At 50.7% G+C, this 21,557-nt stretch overlaps 1 protein-coding gene across 2 annotated transcripts in view; it reads left to right on the top strand.

Annotated features, from left to right (window-relative positions):
• Window positions 1–21,557, top strand: part of LOC121555497 (neurocalcin-delta-like) — a 99,031-nt gene that overhangs the window by 23,008 nt on the left and 54,466 nt on the right. Inside the window, exon 1 of one of the 2 annotated variants that reach the window (XM_041869332.1) lies at window positions 21,330–21,557. This exon is cut by the window's right edge and continues 1,315 nt beyond it. The exons of the other annotated variant lie outside the window; for it this stretch is intronic. The gene's annotated coding sequence lies outside the window, so the exon portion shown is untranslated. Of the gene's footprint in view, window positions 1–21,329 lie in introns of those variants that run through there. 2 annotated transcript variants of the gene reach the window in all.

Below are 21,557 nucleotides of genomic sequence, written 5' to 3'. Positions count from 1 at the left end.
CCTCCCTCCCCCTCTCTCACTTTCTCTCTGTGTATCTTGGTCTGTTGGATTAACTCAGGGGTGTCTTGGGTTAAGCTTTACCAATGGGATCAAAATGGAGACGTCTGTCTGTTACATAAGTGTTAGGGCAAGATGTCCTGAACATCTCTTACATAAGGGTTAGGGTATGATGTCCTGAACATCTGTTACATAAGGGTTAGGGTATGATGTCCTGAACATCTCTTACATAAGGGTTAGGGTATGATGTCCTGAACATCTCTTACATAAGGGTTAGGGTATGATGTCCTGAACATCTCTTACATAAGGGTTAGGGTATGATGTCCTGAACATCTCTTACATAAGGGTTAGGGTATGATGTCCTGAACATCTCTTACATAAGGGTTAGGGTATGATGTCCTGAACATCTCTTACATAAGGGTTAGGGTATGATGTCCTGAACATCTGTTACATAAGGGTTAGGGTATGATGTCCTGAACATCTCTTACATAAGGGTTAGGGTATGATGTCCTGAACATCTCTTACATAAGGGTTAGGGTATGATGTCCTGAACATCTGAAGTCAGTCTACTGCATGAGACAGACTCAATACCATATAACCTCCATTCACCTGGCTCTAAAGACTATCAATGTTATTGCGTTTGTTAATTACATTTATATTTATGTCATTTAGCAGACGCTCTTATCCAGAGCCACTTACAAATTGGTGCATTCACCTTATAGCCAGTGGGATAACCACTTTACAATATATTTTGTTTTTTTCTTTGGGGTGGGGTAAGGGGGGGTAGAAGGATTACTTTATCCTATCCCAGGTATTCCTTAAAGAGGTGGGGTTTCAAGTGTCTCCGGAAGGTGGTGAGTGACTCCGCTGTCCTGGCGTTGTGAGGGAGCTTGTTCCACCATTGGGGTGCCAGAGCAGCGAACAGTTTTTACTGGGCTGAGCGGGAACTGTGCTTCCGCAGAGATAGGGGGGCCAGCAGGCCAGAGGTGGATGAACGCAATGCCCTCGTTTGGGTGTAGGGACTGATCAGAGCCTGAAGGTACGGAGGTGCCGTTCCCCTCACAGCTCCGTAGGCAAGCACCATGGTCTTGTAGCAGATGCGGGCTTCAACTGGAAGCCAGTGGAGTGTGCGGAGGAGGGGGGTGACGTGAGAGAACTTGGGAAGGTTGAACACCAGACGGGCTGCGGCATTCTGGATGAGTTGTAGGGGTTTAATGGCACAGGCAGGGAGCCCAGCCAACAGCGAGTTGCAGTAATCCAGACAGGAGATGACAAGTGCCTGGATTAGGACCTGTGCCGCTTCCTGTGTAAGTCAGGGTCGTACTCTCCGAATGTTGTAGAGCATGAACCTACAGGATCGGGTCACCGCCTTGATGTTAGCGGAGAACGACAGGGTGTTGTCCAGGGTCACGCCAAGGCTCTTTGCACTCTGGGAGGAGGACACAACGGAGTTGTCAACCGTGATGGCGAGATCATGGAACGGGCAGTCCTTCCCCGGGAGGAAGAGCAGCTCCGTCTTGCCAAGGTTCAGCTTGAGGTGGTGATCCGTCATCCACACTGATATGTCTGCCAGACATGCAGAGATGCGATTCGCCACCTGGTTATCAGAAGGGGGAAAGGAGAAGATTAGTTGTGGGTCGTCTGCGTAGCAATGATAGGAGAGGCCATGTGAGGATATGACAGAGCCAAGTGACTTGGTGTATAGCGAGAATAGGAGAGGGCCTAGAACTGAGCCCTGGGGGACACCAGTGGTGAGAGCACGTGGTGCGGAGACAGATTCTCGCCACGCAACTTGGTAGGAGCGACCTGTCAGGTAGGACGCAATCCAAGAGTGAGCCGCACCGGAGATGCCCAACTCGGAGAGGGTGGAGAGGAGGATCTGATGGTTCACAGTATCAAAGGCAGCAGATAGGTCTAGAAGGACAAGAGCAGAGGAGAGAGAGTTAGCTTTAGCAGTGCGGAGAGCCTCCATGACACAGAGAAGAGCAGTCTCAGTTGAATGACCAGTCTTGAAACCTGACTGGTTTGGATCAAGAAGGTCATTCTGAGAGAGATAGCAAGATAGTTGGCTAAAGACGGTGTGCTCAAGAGTTTTGGAGAGAAAAGAAAGAAGGGATACTGGTCTGTAGTTGTTGACATTGGAGGGATCGAGTGTAGGTTTTTTGAGAAGGGGTGCAACTCCTTAATCAACCAAAGATGGTCAAGGTTCCTAACAAACTGTACTCTTTAGGCACTAAACAAAATCAGGATATTTTGTAGGACACACAAAAGCAATGACCTTGACTGAGAAATGACAATACTTTTCAATGATTGCTCTCTGATTAAGAGACTGTTCCGGAGCGAGGCCGCTGTGAGAGAGTCGAACATGATTTTAATGAATAGATGGAGACAATCAAATCCAGACATTTTTAATTAGTTGTTGTTGGCCTGCTGAACGACGACGGTGTCACACTCCACTCTGACCTTCTCTGAACCTCTCTCTCCCTCTCTGTCTCTCTATCTGACTCTCTCTGACTCTCTCTCCCTCTCTCCCTCTCTGTCTCTCTTCTTCTGTCTCTCTCACTCCCTCTCTGACTCATCTGACTTTCTTTGACTCCCTCGCTGACTCTCTCTCTGACTCTCTCTGACTCCATCTGACTCTCTCTTTGACTCCCTCTCTCTCTCTCTGACTCTCTCTCTACTCCATCTGACTCACTCTGACTCCCTCTCTGACTCTCTCTCCCTCCCTGACTTTCTCTCTGACTCTCTCTGACCCTCCCTCTCTCTCTCTCTCTCTCTCTCTCTCTCTCTCTCTCTCTCTCTCTCTCTCTCTCTCTCTCTCTCACTGACTCCCTCTGACTCTCTCCCTCTCTGACTCGCTCTCTCACTTTGACTCTGACTCTCTCTAACTCTCCCTCCCTCTCTGACTTGCTCTCTGTCTCTCTCTGACTCCCTCCATCTCTCTCTCACTCCCTCTCTGACTCTCTCTCTGACTGTTTCTCTCCCTCTCTGACTCTATCTGACTCCCTCTCTGACTCTCTCCCTCTCTGACTCTCTCTCATTGACTCCCTCTGGCTCTCTCTCCCTATCTGACTCTGACTCTATGTCTCTCTATGTCTCTCTCTGACTCTCTCTGACTCTCTCTCTCCCTCTGTCTCTCACTCCCTCTCCTGACTCTCTCGCTCACTCACTGATTCCCTCTGTCTCTCTCTCCCTCTCTGACTCTCTCTCTGACTCATCTCTCTCTTACTCCCTCTCTGACTCCCTCTCTGACTCTCTCTTTGACTCTCTCTCTCCCTCTAACTCTCTCTCTGACTCTCTCCGACTCCATCTGACTCCCTCTCTGACTCTCTCTCTGACTCTCCCTGAACCTCCCTCTCTGTCTCTCTCTGACTCTCTCTTTCCCTCTGTCTCTCTCTCACTCCCTCTATGACTCTCTCTGACTCTCCCTGAACCTCCCTCTCTGTCTCTCTCTGACTCTCTCTTTCCCTCTGTCTCTCTCTCACTCTCTCTCTCTCTCTCTCTCTCTCTCTCTCTCTCTCTCTCTCTCTCTCTCTCTCTCTCTCTCTCTCTCTCTCTCTCTCTCTCTCTCTCACTGACTCCCTCTGACTCTCTCCCTCTCTGACTCGCTCTCTCACTCTGACTCTGACTCTCTCTAACTCTCCCTCCCTCTCTGACTTGCTCTCTGTCTCTCTCTGACTCCCTCCATCTCTCTCTCACTCCCTCTCTGACTCTCTCTCTGACTGTTTCTCTCTCCCTCTCTGACTCTATCTGACTCCCTCTCTGACTCTCTCCCTCTCTGACTCTCTCTCATTGACTCCCTCTGGCTCTCTCTCCCTATCTGACTCTGACTCTATGTCTCTCTATGTCTCTCTCTGACTCTCTCTGACTCTCTCTCTCCCTCTGTCTCTCACTCCCTCTCCTGACTCTCTCGCTCACTCACTGATTCCCTCTGTCTCTCTCTCCCTCTCTGACTCTCTCTCTGACTCATCTCTCTCTTACTCCCTCTCTGACTCCCTCTCTGACTCTCTCTTTGACTCTCTCTCTCCCTCTAACTCTCTCTCTGACTCTCTCCGACTCCATCTGACTCCCTCTCTGACTCTCTCTCTGACTCTCCCTGAACCTCCCTCTCTGTCTCTCTCTGACTCTCTCTTTCCCTCTGTCTCTCTCTCACTCCCTCTATGACTCTCTCTGACTCTCCCTGAACCTCCCTCTCTGTCTCTCTCTGACTCTCTCTTTCCCTCTGTCTCTCTCTCACTCCCTCTATGACTCTCTCCAACTCTCTCTGACTCCCTCTGACTCTCTCTCCCTCTCTGAAGAAACCTAGAGTGGAACCAGGCTCTGAGGGGTGGCCAGTCCCCTTCTGGCTGCCAGGTAAAGAGGAACCAGGCTCTGAGGGGTGGCCAGTCCCCTTCTGGCTGTACTGGGTAGAGAGGAACCAGGCTCTGAGGGGTGGCCAGTCCCCTTCTGGCTGCCGGGTAGAGAGGAACCAGGCTCTGAGGGGTGGCCAGTCCCCTTCTGGCTGTACTGGGTATAGAGGAACCAGGCTCTGAGGGGTGTCCAGTCCCCTTCTGGCTGTGCCGGGTATAGAGGAACCAGGCTCTGAGAGGTGGCCAGTCCCCTTCTGGCTGCCGGGTATAGAGGAACCAGGCTCTGAGAGGTGGCCAGTCCCCTTCTGGCTGCCGGGTAGAGTGGAACCAGGCTCTGAGAGGTGGCCAGTCCCCTTCTGGCTGCCGGGTAGAGAGGAACCAGGCTCTGAGGGGTGGCCAGTCCCCTTCTGGCTGCCGGGTAGAGTGGAACCAGGCTCTGAGGGGTGGCCAGTCCCCTTCTGGCTGCCAGGTAGAGAGGAACCAGGCTCTGAGGGGTGGCCAGTCCCCTTCTGGCTGCCGGGTAGAGAGGAACCAGGCTCTGAGGGGTGGCCAGTCCCCTTCTGGCTGCCGGGTGGAGATTATATCAGTACATGGCCATTAAGGCCAGATCTTTCTCCAAGATGTTCAAACATTCATGGATGACCAGCAGGGTCAGATAATAATGACAGTGGTTGTAGAGGGTGCAACAGGTCAGCACCTCAGAAGTAAATGTCACTTGGCTTTTCATAGCCGGGCATTTAGAGGTTGAAATAGCAGTTGCGGTAGAGAGAGAGAGAGTTGAAAACAGCAGGTCTGGGACAAGGTTCCACATCTGGTGAACAGGTCAGGGTTCCATAGCCGAAGGCAGAACAGTTGAAACTGGAGCAGCAGCACGACCAGGTGGACTGGAGTCATCAGGCCAGGTAGTCCTGAGGCATGGTCCTAGGGCTCAGAGAAATTAGAGGGAGCATACTTAAATTCACACAGGACACCGGATAAGACAGGAGAATTACACCAGATATAACACTGACCCTAGTCCCCCGGCACATAGACTATTGCAGCATAGATACTGGGGGCAGAGACGGGGGGGTCGGGGGACACTGTGGCCCCGTTCGACGATACCCCGGGACAGGGCCAACCAGGCAGGATATAACCCCACCCACTTTGCCAAAGCACTGCCCCCACACCACCAGAGGGATATCAACAGACAACCAACCTACTACCCTGAGACAAGGCTGGGTTTTGCCCACGAAGATCTCCTCCACTGCACGAACCATCCCCTTCTAAACCGTAACCATCCCCTTCTAACCCCTAACCATCCCCTTCTAAACTGTAACCATCCCCTTCTAAACCGTACCCATCCCCTTCTAACCCCTAACCATCCCCTTCTAACCCCTAACCATCCCCTTCTAAACTGTAACCATCCCCTTCTAACCCCAAACCATCCCCTTCTAAACCGTAACCATCCCCTTCTAACCCCTAACCATCCCCTTCTAACCCCTAACCATCCCCTTCTAACCCCTAACAATCCCCTTCTAACCCCTAACCATCCCATTCTAACCCCTAACCATCCCCTTCTAACCCCTAACCATCCGCTTCTAAACTGTAACCATCCCCTTCTAACCACTAACCATCCCCTTCTAACCCCTAACCATCCCCTTCTAACCCCTAACAATCCCCTTCTAACCCCTAACCATCCCATTCTAACCCCTAACCATCCCCTTCTAACCCCTAACCATCCCCTTCTAACCCCTAACCATCCCCTTCTAAACTGTAACCATCCCCTTCTAACCCCTAACCACCCCCTTCTAACCCCTAACCATCCCCTTCTAACCCCTAACCATCCCCTTCTGACCCCTAACCATCCCCTTCTAAACCGTAACCATCCCCTTCTAACCCCTAACCATCCCCTTCTAAACCCTAACCATCCCCTTCTAACCCCTAACCATCCCCTTCTAACCCCTAACCATCCGCTTGTAAACCCTAACCATCCCCTTCTAACCCCTAACCATCCCCTTCTAACCCCTAACCATCCCCTTCTAACCCGTAACCATCCCCTTCTAACCCCTAACCATCCCCTTCTAACCCCTAACCATCCCCTTCTAACCCCTAACCATCCCCTTCTAACCCCTAACCATCCCCTTCTAACCCCTAACCATCCCCTTCTAAACCGTAACCATCCCCTTCTAACCCCTAACCATCCCCTTCTAAACCCTAACCATCCCCTTCTAACCCCTAACCATCCCCTTCTAACCCCTAACCATCCCCTTCTAAACTGTAACCATCCCCTTCTAACCCCTAACCATCCCCTTCTAACCCCTAACCATCCCCTTCTAACCCCTAACCATCCCTTCTAACCCCTAACCATCCCCTTCTAACCCTAACCATCCCCTTCTAACCCCTAACCATCCCCTTCTAACCCCTAACCATCCCCTTCTAAACCTGTAACCATCCCCTTCTAACCCCCTAACCATCCCCTTCTAACCCCTAACCATCCCCTTCTAACCCCTAACCATCCCCTTCTAACCCCTAACCATCCCCTTCTAACCCCTAACCATCCCCTTCTAACCCCTAACCATCCCCTTCTAACCCCTAACCATCCCCTTCTAACCCCTAACCATCCCCTTCTAACCCCTAACCATCCCCTTCTAACCCCTAACCATCCCCTTCTAACCCCTAACCATCCCCTTCTAACCCCTAACCATCCCCTTCTAAACCCCTAACCATCCCCTTCTAACCCCTAACCATCCCCTTCTAAACCCTAACCACCCCCTTCTAACCCCTAACCATCCCCTTCTAACCCCTAACCATCCCCTTCTAACCCCTAACCATCCCCTTCTAACCCCTAACCATCCCCTTCTAAACTGTAACCATCCCCTTCTAAACTGTAACCATCCCCTTCTAACCCCTAACCATCCCCTTCTAACCCCTAACCATCCCCTTCTAACCCCTAACCATCCCCTTCTAACCCCTAACCATCCCCTTCTAAACCGTAACCATCCCCTTCTAAACTGTAACCATCCCCTTCTAAACCCCTAACCATCCCCTTCTAACCCCTAACCATCCCCTTCTAACCCCTAACCATCCCCTTCTAACCCCTAACCATCCCCTTCTAACCCCTAACCATCCCCTTCTAACCCCTAACCATCCCCTTCTAACCCGTAACCATCCCCTTCTAACCCCTAACCATCCCCTTCTAACCCCTAACCATCCCCTTCTAACCCCTAACCATCCCCTTCTAAACCCTAACCATCCCCTTCTAACCCCTAACCATCCCCTTCTAACCCCTAACCATCCCCTTCTAACCCCTAACCATCCCCTTCTAAACCGTACCCATCCCCTTCTAACCCCTAACCATCCCCTTCTAACCCCTAACCATCCCCTTCTAAAGCCCTAACCATCCCCTTCTAACCCCTAACCATCCCTTCTAACCCTCTAACCATCCCCTTCTAACCCCCTAACCATCCCCTTCTAACCCCTAACCATCCCCTTCTAACCCCTAACCATCCCCTTCTAACCCCTAACCATCCCCTTCTAACCCCTAACCATCCCCTTCTAAACCGTAACCATCCCCTTCTAACCCCTAACCATCCCCTTCTAACCCCTAACCATCCCCTTCTAACCCCTAACCATCCCCCTTCTAACCCCTAACCATCCCCTTCTAACCCCTAACCATCCCCTTCTAACCCCTAACCATCCCCTTCTAACCCCTAACCATCCCCTTCTAACCCCTAACCATCCCCTTCTAACCCCTAACCATCCCCTTCTAACCCCTAACCATCCCCCTTCTAACCCCCTAACCATCCCCTTCTAACCCCTAACCATCCCCTTCTAACCCCTAACCATCCCCTTCTAACCCCTAACCATCCCCTTCTAACCCCTAACCATCCCTTCTAACCCCTAACCATCCCCTTCTAACCCCTAACCATCCCCTTCTAAACCGTAACCATCCCCTTCTAACCCCTAACCATCCCCTTCTAAACCTAACCATCCCCCTTCTAACCCCTAACCATCCCCTTTCTAACCCCTAACCATCCCCTTCTAACCCCTAACCATCCCCTTCTAACCCCTAACCATCCCCTTCTAACCCCCTAACCATCCCCTTCTAACCCCTAACCATCCCCTTCTAACCCCTAACCATCCCCTTCTAAACCGTAACCATCCCCTTCTAACCCCTAACCATCCCCTTCTAACCCCTAACCATCCCCTTCTAACCCCTAACCATCCCCTTCTAACCCCTAACCATCCCCTTCTAAACCCTAACCATCCCCTTCTAACCCGTAACCATCCCCTTCTAACCCCTAACCATCCCCTTCTAACCCCTAACCATCCCCTTCTAACCCCTAACCATCCCCTTCTAAACCCTAACCATCCCCTTCTAACCCCTAACCATCCCCTTCTAACCCCTAACCATCCCCTTCTAACCCCTAACCATCCCCTTCTAACCCCTAACCATCCCTTCTAACCCCTAACCATCCCCTTCTAACCCCTAACCATCCCCTTCTAACCCCTAACCATCCCCTTCTAACCCCTAACCATCCCCTTCTAAACTGTAACCATCCCCTTCTAAACTGTAACCATCCCCTTCTAACCCCTAACCATCCCCTTCTAACCCCTAACCATCCCCTTCTAACCCCTAACCATCCCCTTCTAACCCCTAACCATCCCCTTCTAACCCCTAACCATCCCCTTCTAACCCCTAACCATCCCCTTCTAACCCCTAACCATCCCCTTCTAACCCCTAACCATCCCCCTTCTAACCCCTAACCATCCCCTTCTAACCCCTAACCATCCCCTTCTAACCCCTAACCATCCCCTTCTAACCCCTAACCATCCCCTTCTAACCCCCAACCATCCCCTTCTAACCCCTAACCATCCCCTTTCTAACCCTCTAACCATCCCCTTCTAACCCCTAACCATCCCCTTCTAACCCCTAACCATCCCCTTCTAAACCCCTAACCATCCCCTTCTAACCCCTAACCATCCCCTTCTAAACCGTAACCATCCCCTTCTAACCCCTAACCATCCCCTTCTAACCCCTAACCATCCCCTTCTAACCCCTAACCATCCCCTTCTAACCCCTAACCATCCCCTTCTAACCCCTAACCATCCCCTTCTAACCCCTAACCATCCCCTTCTAACCCCTAACCATCCCCTTCTAACCCCTAACCATCCCCTTCTAAACTGTAACCATCCCCTTCTAACCCCTAACCATCCCCTTCTAACCCCTAACCATCCCCTTCTAACCCCTAACCATCCCCTTCTAACCCCTAACCATCCCCTTCTAACCCCTAACCATCCCCTTCTAACCCCTAACCATCCCCTTCTAACCCCTAACCATCCCCTTCTAACCCCTAACCATCCCCTTCTAACCCCTAACCATCCCCTTCTAACCCGTAACCATCCCCTTCTAACCCCTAACCATCCCCTTCTAACCCCTAACCATCCCCTTCTAACCCCTAACCATCCCCTTCTAAACCGTAACCATCCCCTTCTAACCCCTAACCATCCCCTTCTAAACTGTAACCATCCCCTTCTAACCCCTAACCATCCCCTTCTAACCCCTAACCATCCCCTTCTAACCCCCTAACCATCCCCTTCTAACCCGTAACCATCCCCTTCTAACCCCAACCATCCCCTTCTAACCCCTAACCATCCCCTTCTAACCCCTAACCATCCCTTCTAACCCCTAACCATCCCCTTTCTAACCCCCTAACCATCCCCTTCTAACCCCTAACCATCCCCTTCTAACCCCTAACCATCCCCTTCTAACCCTAACCATCCCCTTCTAACCCCTAACCATCCCCTTCTAACCCCTAACCATCCCCTTCTAACCCCTAACCATCCCTTCTAACCCCTAACCATCCCCTTTCTAACCCCTAACCATCCCCTTCTAACCCCTAACCATCCCCTTCTAACCCCCTAACCATCCCCTTCTAACCCCTAACCATCCCTTCTAACCCCTAACCATCCCCTTCTAACCCCTAACCATCCCCTTCTAACACTCCCTTCTCAACCATCCCCTTCTAAACTGTAACCATCCCCTTCTGACCCCTAACCATCCCCTTCTAAACCGTAACCATCCCCTTCTAACCCCTAACCATCCCCTTCTAAACCCTAACCATCCCCTTCTAACCCCTAACCATCCCCTTCTAACCCCTAACCATCCCCTTCTAACCCCTAACCATCCCCTTCTAACCCCTAACCATCCCCCTTCTAACCCCTAACCATCCCCTTCTAACCCCTAACCATCCCCTTCTAACCCCTAACCATCCCCTTCTAACCCCTAACCATCCCCCCTTCTAACCCCTAACCATCCCCTTCTAACCCCTAACCATCCCCTTTCTAACCCCTAACCATCCCCTTCTAACCCCTAACCATCCCCTTCTAACCCCTAACCATCCCCTTCTAAACCGTAACCATCCCCTTCTAAACTGTAACCATCCCCTTCTAACCCCTAACCATCCCCTTCTAACCCCTAACCATCCCCTTCTAACCCCTAACCATCCCCTTCTAACCCCTAACCATCCCCTTCTAAACTGTAACCATCCCCTTCTAAACCCTAACCATCCCCTTCTAACCCCTAACCATCCCCTTCTAACCCCTAACCATCCCTGACCTAACCATCCCTTCTAACCCCTAACCATCCCCTTCTAACCCCTAACCATCCCCTTCTAACCCCTAACCATCCCCTTCTAACCCCTAACCATCCCCTTCTAAACCGTAACCATCCCCTTCTAACCCCTAACCATCCCCTTCTAACCCCTAACCATCCCCTTCTAACCCCTAACCATCCCCTTCTAACCCCTAACCATCCCCTTCTAACCCCTAACCATCCCCTTCTAACCCCTAACCATCCCCTTCTAACCCCTAACCATCCCCTTCTAACCCCTAACCATCCCCTTCTAACCCCTAACCATCCCCTTCTAACCCCTAACCATCCCCTTCTAAACCCTAACCATCCCCTTCTAACCTGTAACCATCCCCTTCTAACCCCTAACCATCCCCTTCTAACCCCTAACCATCCCCTTCTAAACCGTAACCATCCCCTTCTAACCCCTAACCATCCCCTTCTAACCCCTAACCATCCCCTTCTAACCCCTAACCATCCCCTTCTAACCCCTAACCATCCCCTTCTAAACCGTAACCATCCCCTTCTAAACCCCTAACCATCCCCTTCTAACCCCTAACCATCCCCCTTCTAACCCCTAACCATCCCCTTCTAAACCCCTAACCATCCCCTTCTAACCCCTAACCATCCCCTTCTAACCCCTAACCATCCCCTTCTAACCCTAACCATCCCCTTTCTAACCCCTAACCATCCCCTTCTAACCCCTAACCATCCCCTTCTAACCCCTAACCATCCCCTTCTAACCCCTAACCATCCCCTTCTAACCCCTAACCATCCCCTTCTAACCCCTAACCATCCCCTTTCTAACCCCTAACCATCCCCTTCTAACCCCTAACCATCCCCTTCTAACCCCTAACCATCCCCCTACTAACCCCTAACCATCCCCTTCTAAACTGTAACCATCCCCTTCTGACCCCTAACCATCCCCTTCTAAACTGTAACCATCCCCTTCTGACCCCTAACCATCCCCTTCTAAACTGTAACCATCCCCTTCTGACCCCTAACCATCCCCTTCTAACCCCTAACCATCCCCTTCTAACCCCTAACCATCCCCTTCTGACCCCTAACCACCCCCTTCTAACCCCTAACCATCCCCTTCTAACCCCTAACCATCCCCTTCTAACCCCTAACCATCCCCTTCTAACCCCTAACCATCCCCTTCTAACCCCTAACCATCCCCTTCTAACCCCTAACCATCCCCATCTAAACCTTACCCATCCCCTTCTAACCCCTAACCATCCTTCTAACCCCTAACCATCCCCTTCTAACCCCTAACCATCCCCTTCTAACCCCTAACCATCCTCCTTCTAACCCCTAACCATCCCCTTCTAACCCCTAACCATCCCCTTCTAACCCCTAACCATCCCCTTCTAAACCGCTAACCATCCCCTTCTAACCCCTAACCATCCCCTTCTAACCCCTAACCATCCCCTTCTAAACCGTAACCATCCCCTTCTAACCCCTAACCATCCCCTTCTAAACCTGTAACCATCCCCTTCTAACCCCCTAACCATCCCTTCTAACCCCTAACCATCCCCTTCTAACCCCTAACCATCCCCTTCTAACCCCTAACCATCCCCTTCTAACCCCTAACCATCCCCCTTCTAACCCCCTAACCATCCCCTTCTAACCCCTAACCATCCCTTCTAAACTGTAACCATCCCCTTCTAACCCCTAACCATCCCCTTTCTAACCCTAACCATCCCCTTCTAACCCCGTAACCATCCCCTTCTAACCCCTAACCATCCCCTTCTAAACCGTAACCATCCCCTTCTAACCCCCTAACCATCCCCTTCTAACCCCTAACCATCCCCTTCTGACCCCTAACCATCCCCTTTCTAACCCCTAACCATCCCCTTCTAACCCCCTAACCATCCCCTTCTAACCCCTAACCATCCCCTTCTAACCCCTAACCATCCCCTTTCCTAACCCCCTATCCATCCCCTTCTAAACCGTACCCATCCCCTTCTAACCCCTAACCATCCCCTTCTAACCCCTAACCATCCCCTTCTAACCCCTAACCATCCCCTTCTAACCCCTAACCATCCCCTTCTAACCCCTAACCATCCCCTTCTAACCCCTAACCATCCCCTTCTAACCCCTAACCATCCCCTTCTACCCCCTAACCATCCCCTTCTAACCCCTAACCATCCCCTTCTAACCCCTAACCATCCCCTTCTAACCCCCTAACCATCCCCTTTCTGACCCCTAACCATCCCCTTCTAACCCCTAACCATCCCCTTCTAAACCCCTAACCATCCCCTTCTAAACCCCTAACCATCCCCTTCTAACCCCTAACCATCCCCTTCCTAACCCCTAACCATCCCCTTCTAAACCGTAACCATCCCCTTCTAACCCCTAACCATCCCCTTCTAACCCTAACCATCCCCTTCTAACCCCCTAACCATCCCCTTCTAACCCCTAACCATCCCCTTCTAAACCGTAATCCATCCCCTTCAAACCCCTAACCATCCCCTTCTAACCCCTAACCATCCCCTTCTAACCCCTAACCATCCCCTTCTAAACTGTAACCATCCCCTTCTGACCCCTAACCATCCCCTTCTAACCCCTAACCATCCCCTTCTAACCCCTAACCATCCCCTTCTAACCCCTAACCATCCCCTTCTAACCCCTAACCATCCCCTTCTAACCCCTAACCATCCCCCTTCTAACCCCTAACCATCCCCTTCTAACCCCCTAACCATCCCCTTCTAACCCCCTAACCATCCCCCTCTAACCCCTAACCATCCCCTTCTAACCCCTAACCATCCCTTCTAACCCCTAACCATCCCCTTCTAACCCCTAACCATCCCTTCTAACCCCTAACCATCCCTTCTAAACTGTAACCATCCCCTTCTAACCCCTAACCATCCCCTTCTAACCCCTAACCATCCCCTTCTAAACCGTAACCATCCCCTTCTAACCCCTAACCATCCCCTTTCTAAACTGTAACCATCCCTTCTAACCCCTAACCATCCCCTTTCTAACCCCTAACCATCCCCTTCTAACCCCTAACCATCCCCTTCTAACCCCTAACCATCCCCTTCTAACCCCTAAACATCCCCTTCTAACCCCTAACCATCCCCTTCTAACCCCTAACCATCCCCTTCTAAACCGTAACCATCCCCTTCTAACCCCTAACCATCCCCTTCTAACCCCTAACCATCCCCTTCTAACCCCTAACCATCGCCCTTCTAACCCCTAACCATCCCCTTCCTAACCCCTAACCATCCCCTTCTAACCCCTAACCACCCCCTTCTAACCCCTAACCATCCCCTTCTGACCCCTAACCATCCCCTTCTAACCCCTAACCATCCACTTCTAACCCCTAACCATCCCCTTCTAACCCCTAACCATCCCCTTCTAACCCCTAACCATCCCCTTCTAACCCCTAACCACCCCCTTCTGACCCCTAACCACCCCCTTCTAAACTGTAACCAGCCCCTTCTGACCCCTAACCAGCCCCTTCTAAACTGTAACCATCCCCTTCTGACCCCTAACCATCCCCTTCTAAACTGTAACCATCCCCTTCTGACCCCTAACCATCCCCTTCTAACCCCTAACCATCCCCTTCTAACCCCTAACCATCCCCTTCTAACCCCTATCCATCCCCTTCTAACCCCTAACCATCCCCTTCTAACCCCTAACCACCCCCTTCTAACCCCTAACCATCCCCTTCTAACCCCTAACCATCCCCTTCTAACCCCTAACCACTCCCCTTCTAACCCCTAACCATCCCTTCTAACCCCTAACCATCCCCTTCTAACCCCTAACCATCCCCTTCTAACCCCCTAACCATCCCCTTCTAACCCCTAACCATCCCCTTTCTAACCCCTAACCATCCCCTTCTAACCCCTAACCATCCCCTTCTAAACCGTAACCATCCCCTTCTAACCCCTAACCATCCCCTTCTAACCCCTAACCATCCCCTTCTAAACCGTAACCATCCCCTTCTAACCCCTAACCATCCCCTTCTAAACTGTAACCATCCCCTTCTAACCCCTAACCATCCCCTTCTAACCCCTAACCATCCCCTTCTGACCCCTAACCACCCCCTTCTGACCCCTAACCATCCCCTTCTAACCCCTAACCATCCCCTTCTAACCCCTAACCATCCCCTTCTAACCCTAACCATCCCCTTCTAACCCCTAACCATCCCCTTCTAAACTGTAACCATCCCCTTCTAACCCCTAACCATCCCCTTCTAACCCCTAACCATCCCCTTCTAACCCCTAACCATCCCCTTCTAACCCCTAACCATCCCCTTCTAACCCCAAACCATCCCCTTCCAACCCCTAACCATCCCCTTCTAACCCCTAACCATCCCCTTCTAACCCCTAACCATCTCCTTCTAACCCCTAACCATCCCCTTCTGACCCCTAACCATCCCCTTCTAACCCCTAACCATCCCCTTCTAACCCCTAACCATCCCCTTCTAAACCGTAACCATCCCCTTCTAACCCCTAACCATCCCCTTCTAACCCCTAACCATCCCCTTCTAAAGCGTAACCATCCCCTTCTAACCCCTAACCATCCCCTTCTAACCCCTAACCATCCCCTTCTAACCCCTAACCATCCCCTTCTAACCCCTAACCATCCCCTTCTAAACCGTACCCATCCCCTTCTAAACCCTAACCATCCCCTTCTAACCCCTAACCACCCCCTTCTAACCCCTAACCATCCGCTTCTAAACTGTAACCATCCCCTTCTGACCCCTAACCACCCCTTCTAACCCCTAACCATCCCCTTCTAACCCCTAACCATCCCCTTCTAACCCCTAACCATCCCCTTCTAACCCCTAACCACCCCCTTCTAACCCCTAACCATCCCCTTCTAACCCCTAACCATCCCCTTCTAACCCCTAACCATCCACTTCTAACCCCTAACCATCCCCTTCTAACCCCTAACCATCCCCTTCTAACCCCTAACCATCCCCTTCTAACCCCTAACCACCCCCTTCTAACCCCTAACCACCCCCTTCTAAACCGTAACCATCCCCTTCTGACCCCTAACCATCCCCTTCTAAACTGTAACCATCCCCTTCTGACCCCTAACCATCCCCTTCTAAACTGTAACCATCCCCCTTCTGACCCCTAACCATCCCCTTCTAACCCCCTAACCATCCCCTTCTAACCCCTAACCATCCCCTTCTAACCCCTAACCATCCCCTTCTAACCCCTAACCATCCCCTTCTAACCCCTAACCACCCCCTTCTAACCCCTAACCATCCCCTTCTAACCCCTAACCATCCCCTTCTAACCCCTAACCACCCCTTCTAACCCCCTAACCATCCCCCTTCTAACCCCTAACCATCCCCTTCTAACCCCTAACCATCCCCTTCTAACCCCTAACCATCCCCTTCTAACCCCTAACCATCCCCTTCTAACCCCCTAACCATCCTCTTCTAACCCCCTAACCATCCCCTTCTAACCCCTAACCATCCCCTTCTAACCCCTAACCATCCCCTTCTAAACTGTAACCATCCCCTTCTAACCCCTAACCATCCCCTTCTAACCCCTAACCATCCCCTTCTAAACCGTAACCATCCCCTTCTAACCCCTAACCATCCCCTTCTAAACCGTAACCATCCCCTTCTAACCCCTAACCATCCCCTTCTAACCCCTAACCATCCCCTTCTGACCCCTAACCACCCCCTTCTGACCCCTAACCATCCCCTTCTAACCCCTAACCATCCCCTTCTAACCCCTAACCATCCCCTTCTAACCCTAACCATCCCCTTCTAACCCCTAACCATCCCCTTCTAACCCCTAACCATCCCCTTCTAACCCCTAAACATCCCCTTTCTAACCCCTAACCATCCCCTTCTAACCCCTAACCATCCCCTTTCTAACCCCTAACCATCCCCTTCAACCCCTAACCATCCCCTTCTAACCCCTAACCATCCCTTCTCTAACCCCTAACCATCTCCTTCTAACCCCTAACCATCCCCTTCTGACCCCTAACCATCCCCTTCTAACCCCCTAACCATCCCCTTCTAACCCTAACCATCCCCTTCTAAACCGTAACCATCCCCTTCTAACCCCCTAACCATCCCCTTCTAACCCCTAACCATCCCCTTCTAAAGCGTAACCATCCCCTTCTAACCCCTAACCATCCCTTCTAACCCCTAACCATCCCCTTCTAACCCCTAACCATCCCCTTTCTAACCCTCTAACCATCCCCTTCTAAACCGTATCCATCCCCTTCTAAACCCTAACCATCCCCTTCTAACCCCTAACCATCCCCCTTCTAACCCCTAACCATCCGCTTCTAAACTGTAACCATCCCCTTCTGACCCCTAACCACCCCCTTCTAACCCCTAACCATCCCCTTCTAACCCCTAACCATCCCCTTCTAACCCCTAACCATCCCCTTCTAACCCCTAACCATCCCCTTCTAACCCCTAACCATCCTTCTAACCCCTAACCATCCCCTTCTAACCCCTAACCATCCCCTTCTAACCCCCTAACCATCCCCTTCTAACCCCTAACCACCCCCTTCTAACCCCCTAACCATCCCCTTCTAACCCCTAACCATCCCCTTCTAACCCCTAACCATCCCCTTCTAACCCCTAACCATCCCCTTCTAACCCCTAACCATCCCCTTCTAACCCCTAACCATCCCCTTCTAAACTGTAACCATCCCCTTCTAACCCCTAACCATCCCCTTCTAACCCCCTAACCATCCCCTTCTAAACCGTAACCTTCCCCTTCTAACCCCTAACCATCCACTTCTAAACTGTAACCATCCCCTTCTAACCCATAACCATCCCCTTCTAACCCCTAACCATCCCCTTTCTGACCCCTAACCACCCCCTTCTGACCCCTAACCATCCCCTTCTAACCCCTAACCATCCCCTTCTAACCCCCTAACCATCCCCTTCTAACCCTAACCATCCCCTTCTAACCCCTAACCATCCCCCTTCTAAACTGTAACCATCCCCTTCTAACCCCTAACCATCCCCTTCTAACCCCTAACCATCCCCCTTCTAACCCCTAATCATCCCCTTCTAACCCCTAACCATCCCCTTCTAACCCCTAACCATCCCCTTCTAACCCCCTAACCATCCCCTTCTGACCCCTAACCATCCCCTTCTAACCCCTAACCATCCCCTTCTAACCCCTAACCATCCCCTTCTAAACTGTAACCATCCCCTTCTAACCCCTAACCATCCCCTTCTAACCCCTAACCATCCCCTTCTAAACCGTACCCATCCCCTTCTAACCCCTAACCATCCCCTTCTGACCCCTCCTATATACAGTAACTTAACCCTGGTCCCTCCTATCTACAGTAACTTAACCCTGGTCCCTCCTATCTACAGTAACTTAACCCTGGTCCTTCCTATCTACAGTAACTTAACCCTGGTCCCTCCTATCTACAGTAACTTAACCCTGGTCCCTCCTATCTACAGTATCTAGTCCCTGATCCGGTGTCCTGTGTCTTTACCTAGAGCCTAGGTGTCTTTATAAATATCACCTAAGTCTTCCCTGAGTCCCTGGGGAATCAAGGATGAGGACAAGGGATCATCTATGATGTCACAGCACGAACAGAGCCGGTGGTTCTGGGCCAAGGTGACAGTCAGTCAGTCAGTCAGTCAGTCAGTCAGTCAGTCAGTCAGTCAGTCAGTCAGTCAGTCAGTCAGTCAGTCAGTCAGTCAGTCAGACAGACAGCAGACGAGACAGACAGATAGACAGATAGACAGACAGACAGACAGACAGACAGACAGACAGAGAGAGAGAGAGAAGAGAGAGAGAGAGAGAGACAGAGAGAGAGAGAGAGAGAGAGAGAGAGAGAGAGAGAGAGAGAGAGAGAGAGAGAGAGAGAGAGAGAGAGAGAGACAATTTATTTATTTATTTTATCAGTCATATACACAGTGCTTAATTTGTAATTCGGGAGGTGAATGACCAAAAAGTGAGCACTAGAGGGGGGTGACCTGGGGAGTTCTGAGGTACCGGAACGCATGACAAAAAAAAACACACCTTTATAAAAAGCATGACATGCATATCATCGCATTTGCGTAGAGGCACTTACAGAAGTTTTACACATAGGGAACATTTTTAGTAGCCTACGTTCCGGGACAAATTTGGCTTTATATAAACACATTTCATGCTATTCTACATGACTGGAGACTTTGGCAGAATCTTTTTTAATACTGTACAAATGATCGAAATGACAGGCTACTTTGACACTGACAAACTGAGATCAATGAAAACGACCTTGTCTTCAATCAATCAATAGCCTAGACCTACAGTGGCTTGCGAAAGTATTCACCCCCCTTGGCATTTCTCCTATTTTGTTGCCTTACAACCTGATTTTTTTGAGGGTTTGCATCATTTGATTTACACAACATGCCTACCACTTTGAAGAGACAGCCTATAGGGAGGAGGTCAGAGACCTGGCCGTGTGGTGCCAGGATAACAACCTCTCCCTCAACGTGATCAAGACAAAGGAGATGATCGTGGACTACAGGAAAAAGAAGAGGGCCGAGCACGCCCCCATTCTCATCGATGGGGCTGTAGTGGAGCAGGTTGAGAGCTTCAAGTTCCTTGGTGTCCACATCACCAACAAACTAACATGGTCCAAGCACACCAAGACAGTCGTGAAGAGGGCACAACAAAACCTATTACCCCTCAGGAGACTGAAAAGATTTGGCATGGGTCCTCAGATCCTCAAAAGGTTATACAGCTGCTCCATCGAGAGCATCCTGACTGGTTGCATCACTGCCTGGTATGGCAACTGCTCGGCCTCCGACCGCAAGGCACTACAGAGGGTAGTGCGTACGGCCCAGTACGTCACTGGAGCCAAGCTTCCTGCCATCCAGGACCTCTATACCAGGCGGTGTCAGAGGAAGGGCCTGAAAATTGTCAAAGACTCCAGTCACCCTAGTCAATGACTGTTCTCTCTGCTACCGCACGGCAAGCGGTACCGGAGTGCCAAGTCTAGGTCCAAGAGGCTTCTAAACAGCTTCTACCCCCAAGCCATAAGACTCCTGGACATCTAATCAAATGTCTACCCAGACTATTTGCATTGCCCCCCCCCTCTTTTACGCTGCTGCTACTCTCTTTATTATCTATGCATAGTCACTTTAATAACTCTACCTACATGTACGTATTACCTCAATTACCTCAACTAACCGGTGCCCCCACACATTGACTCGGTACCGGTACCCCCTGTATATAGCCTCCCTACTGTTATTTTTACTGCTGCTCTTTAATTATTTGTTACTTTTATTTCTTATTTTTTTTAGGTATTCTTTCTTAAAACTGCATTGTTGGTTAAGGGCTTGTAAGTAAGCATTTCACTGTAAGGTCTACACCTGTTGTATTCGGCGCATGTGACAAATAACATTTGATTTGTTTTGAAATATGGAGAAAATATCTTGATAAATTCAGTTTACAATATCTAATAATGTCCTGGTTGGTCAGCTTGTTTTGACTCCTTAGACTTCTATCAGGTTGAGTCAGAGCAGCTCTTAGACTTCTATCAGGTTGAGTCAGAGCAGCTCTTAGACTTCTATCAGGTTGAGTCAGAGCAGCTGTCAGACTTCTATCAGGTTGAGTCAGAGCAGCTCTTAGACTTCTATCAGGTTGAGTCAGAGCAGCTGTTAGACTTCTATCAGGTTGAGTCAGAGCAGCTCTTAGGCTTCTATCAGGTTGAGTCAGAGCAGCTCTTAGACTTCTATCGGGTTGAGTCAGAGCAGCTCTTAGACTTCTATCAGGTTGAGTCAGAACAGCTTTTAGACTTCTATCAGGTTGAGTCAGAGCAGCTCTTAGACTTCTATCAGGTTGAGTCCGAGCAGCTGTTAGACTTCTATCAGGTTGAGTCAGAGCAGCTCTTAGACTTCTATCAGGTTGAGTCAGAGCAGCTCTTAGACTTCTATCAGGTTGAGTCAGAGCAAATCATAGACTTCTATCAGGTTGAGTCAGAGCAGCTTTTAGACTTCTATCAGGTTGAGTCAGAGCAGCTCTTAGACTTATATCAGGTTGAGTCAGAGCAGCTCTTATACTTCTATCAGGTTGAGTCAGAGCAGCTCTTAGACTTCTATCAGGTTGAGTCAGAGCAGCTCTTAGACTTCTATCAGGTTGAGTCAGAGCAGCTGTCAGACTTCTATCAGGTTGAGTCAGAGCAGCTCTTAGACTTCTATCAGGTTGAGTCAGAGCAGCTCTTAGACTTCTATCAGGTTGAGTCAGAGCAGCTCTTAGACTTCTATCAGGTTGAGTCAGAGCAGCTCTTAGACTTCTATCAGGTTGAGTCAGAGCAGCCCTTAGCATGGCCCTCGCTCTTTAAAACATAAGCATCTCTTGCTTATATGGCGGGGGGAGAGGGGCGCTGTTAAATGGCAGGGGGGCCAAGGGCAGTCCATTTCCCCTGAAGGACCACTTCATTTGTAGGTCAACAAGACATTCTACTCTTGAAGCCTGAGTTGTACAGGCTGCTGGATAATGCAGTGAGGTTTTGATGGTGATGCCAAGGATGCTGTGAGCTCTGAATGGCCATTTAGACTTCTATTATAGCAACAGACTAACAACTCCACAGTGAGAGGAGAGAAATACTCACAGTAGAGTGCAGGCGTTAGAACACACTGCTGTTTGCTATGTCCT

Source organism: Coregonus clupeaformis, unplaced genomic scaffold (genome assembly GCF_020615455.1).
Source record: "Coregonus clupeaformis isolate EN_2021a unplaced genomic scaffold, ASM2061545v1 scaf0187, whole genome shotgun sequence".
NCBI lineage: Eukaryota > Metazoa > Chordata > Actinopteri > Salmoniformes > Salmonidae > Coregonus > Coregonus clupeaformis.
The sequence above is the reverse complement of the archived record's forward strand: the minus strand, read 5'-3'. Positions and strand labels throughout refer to the sequence as shown.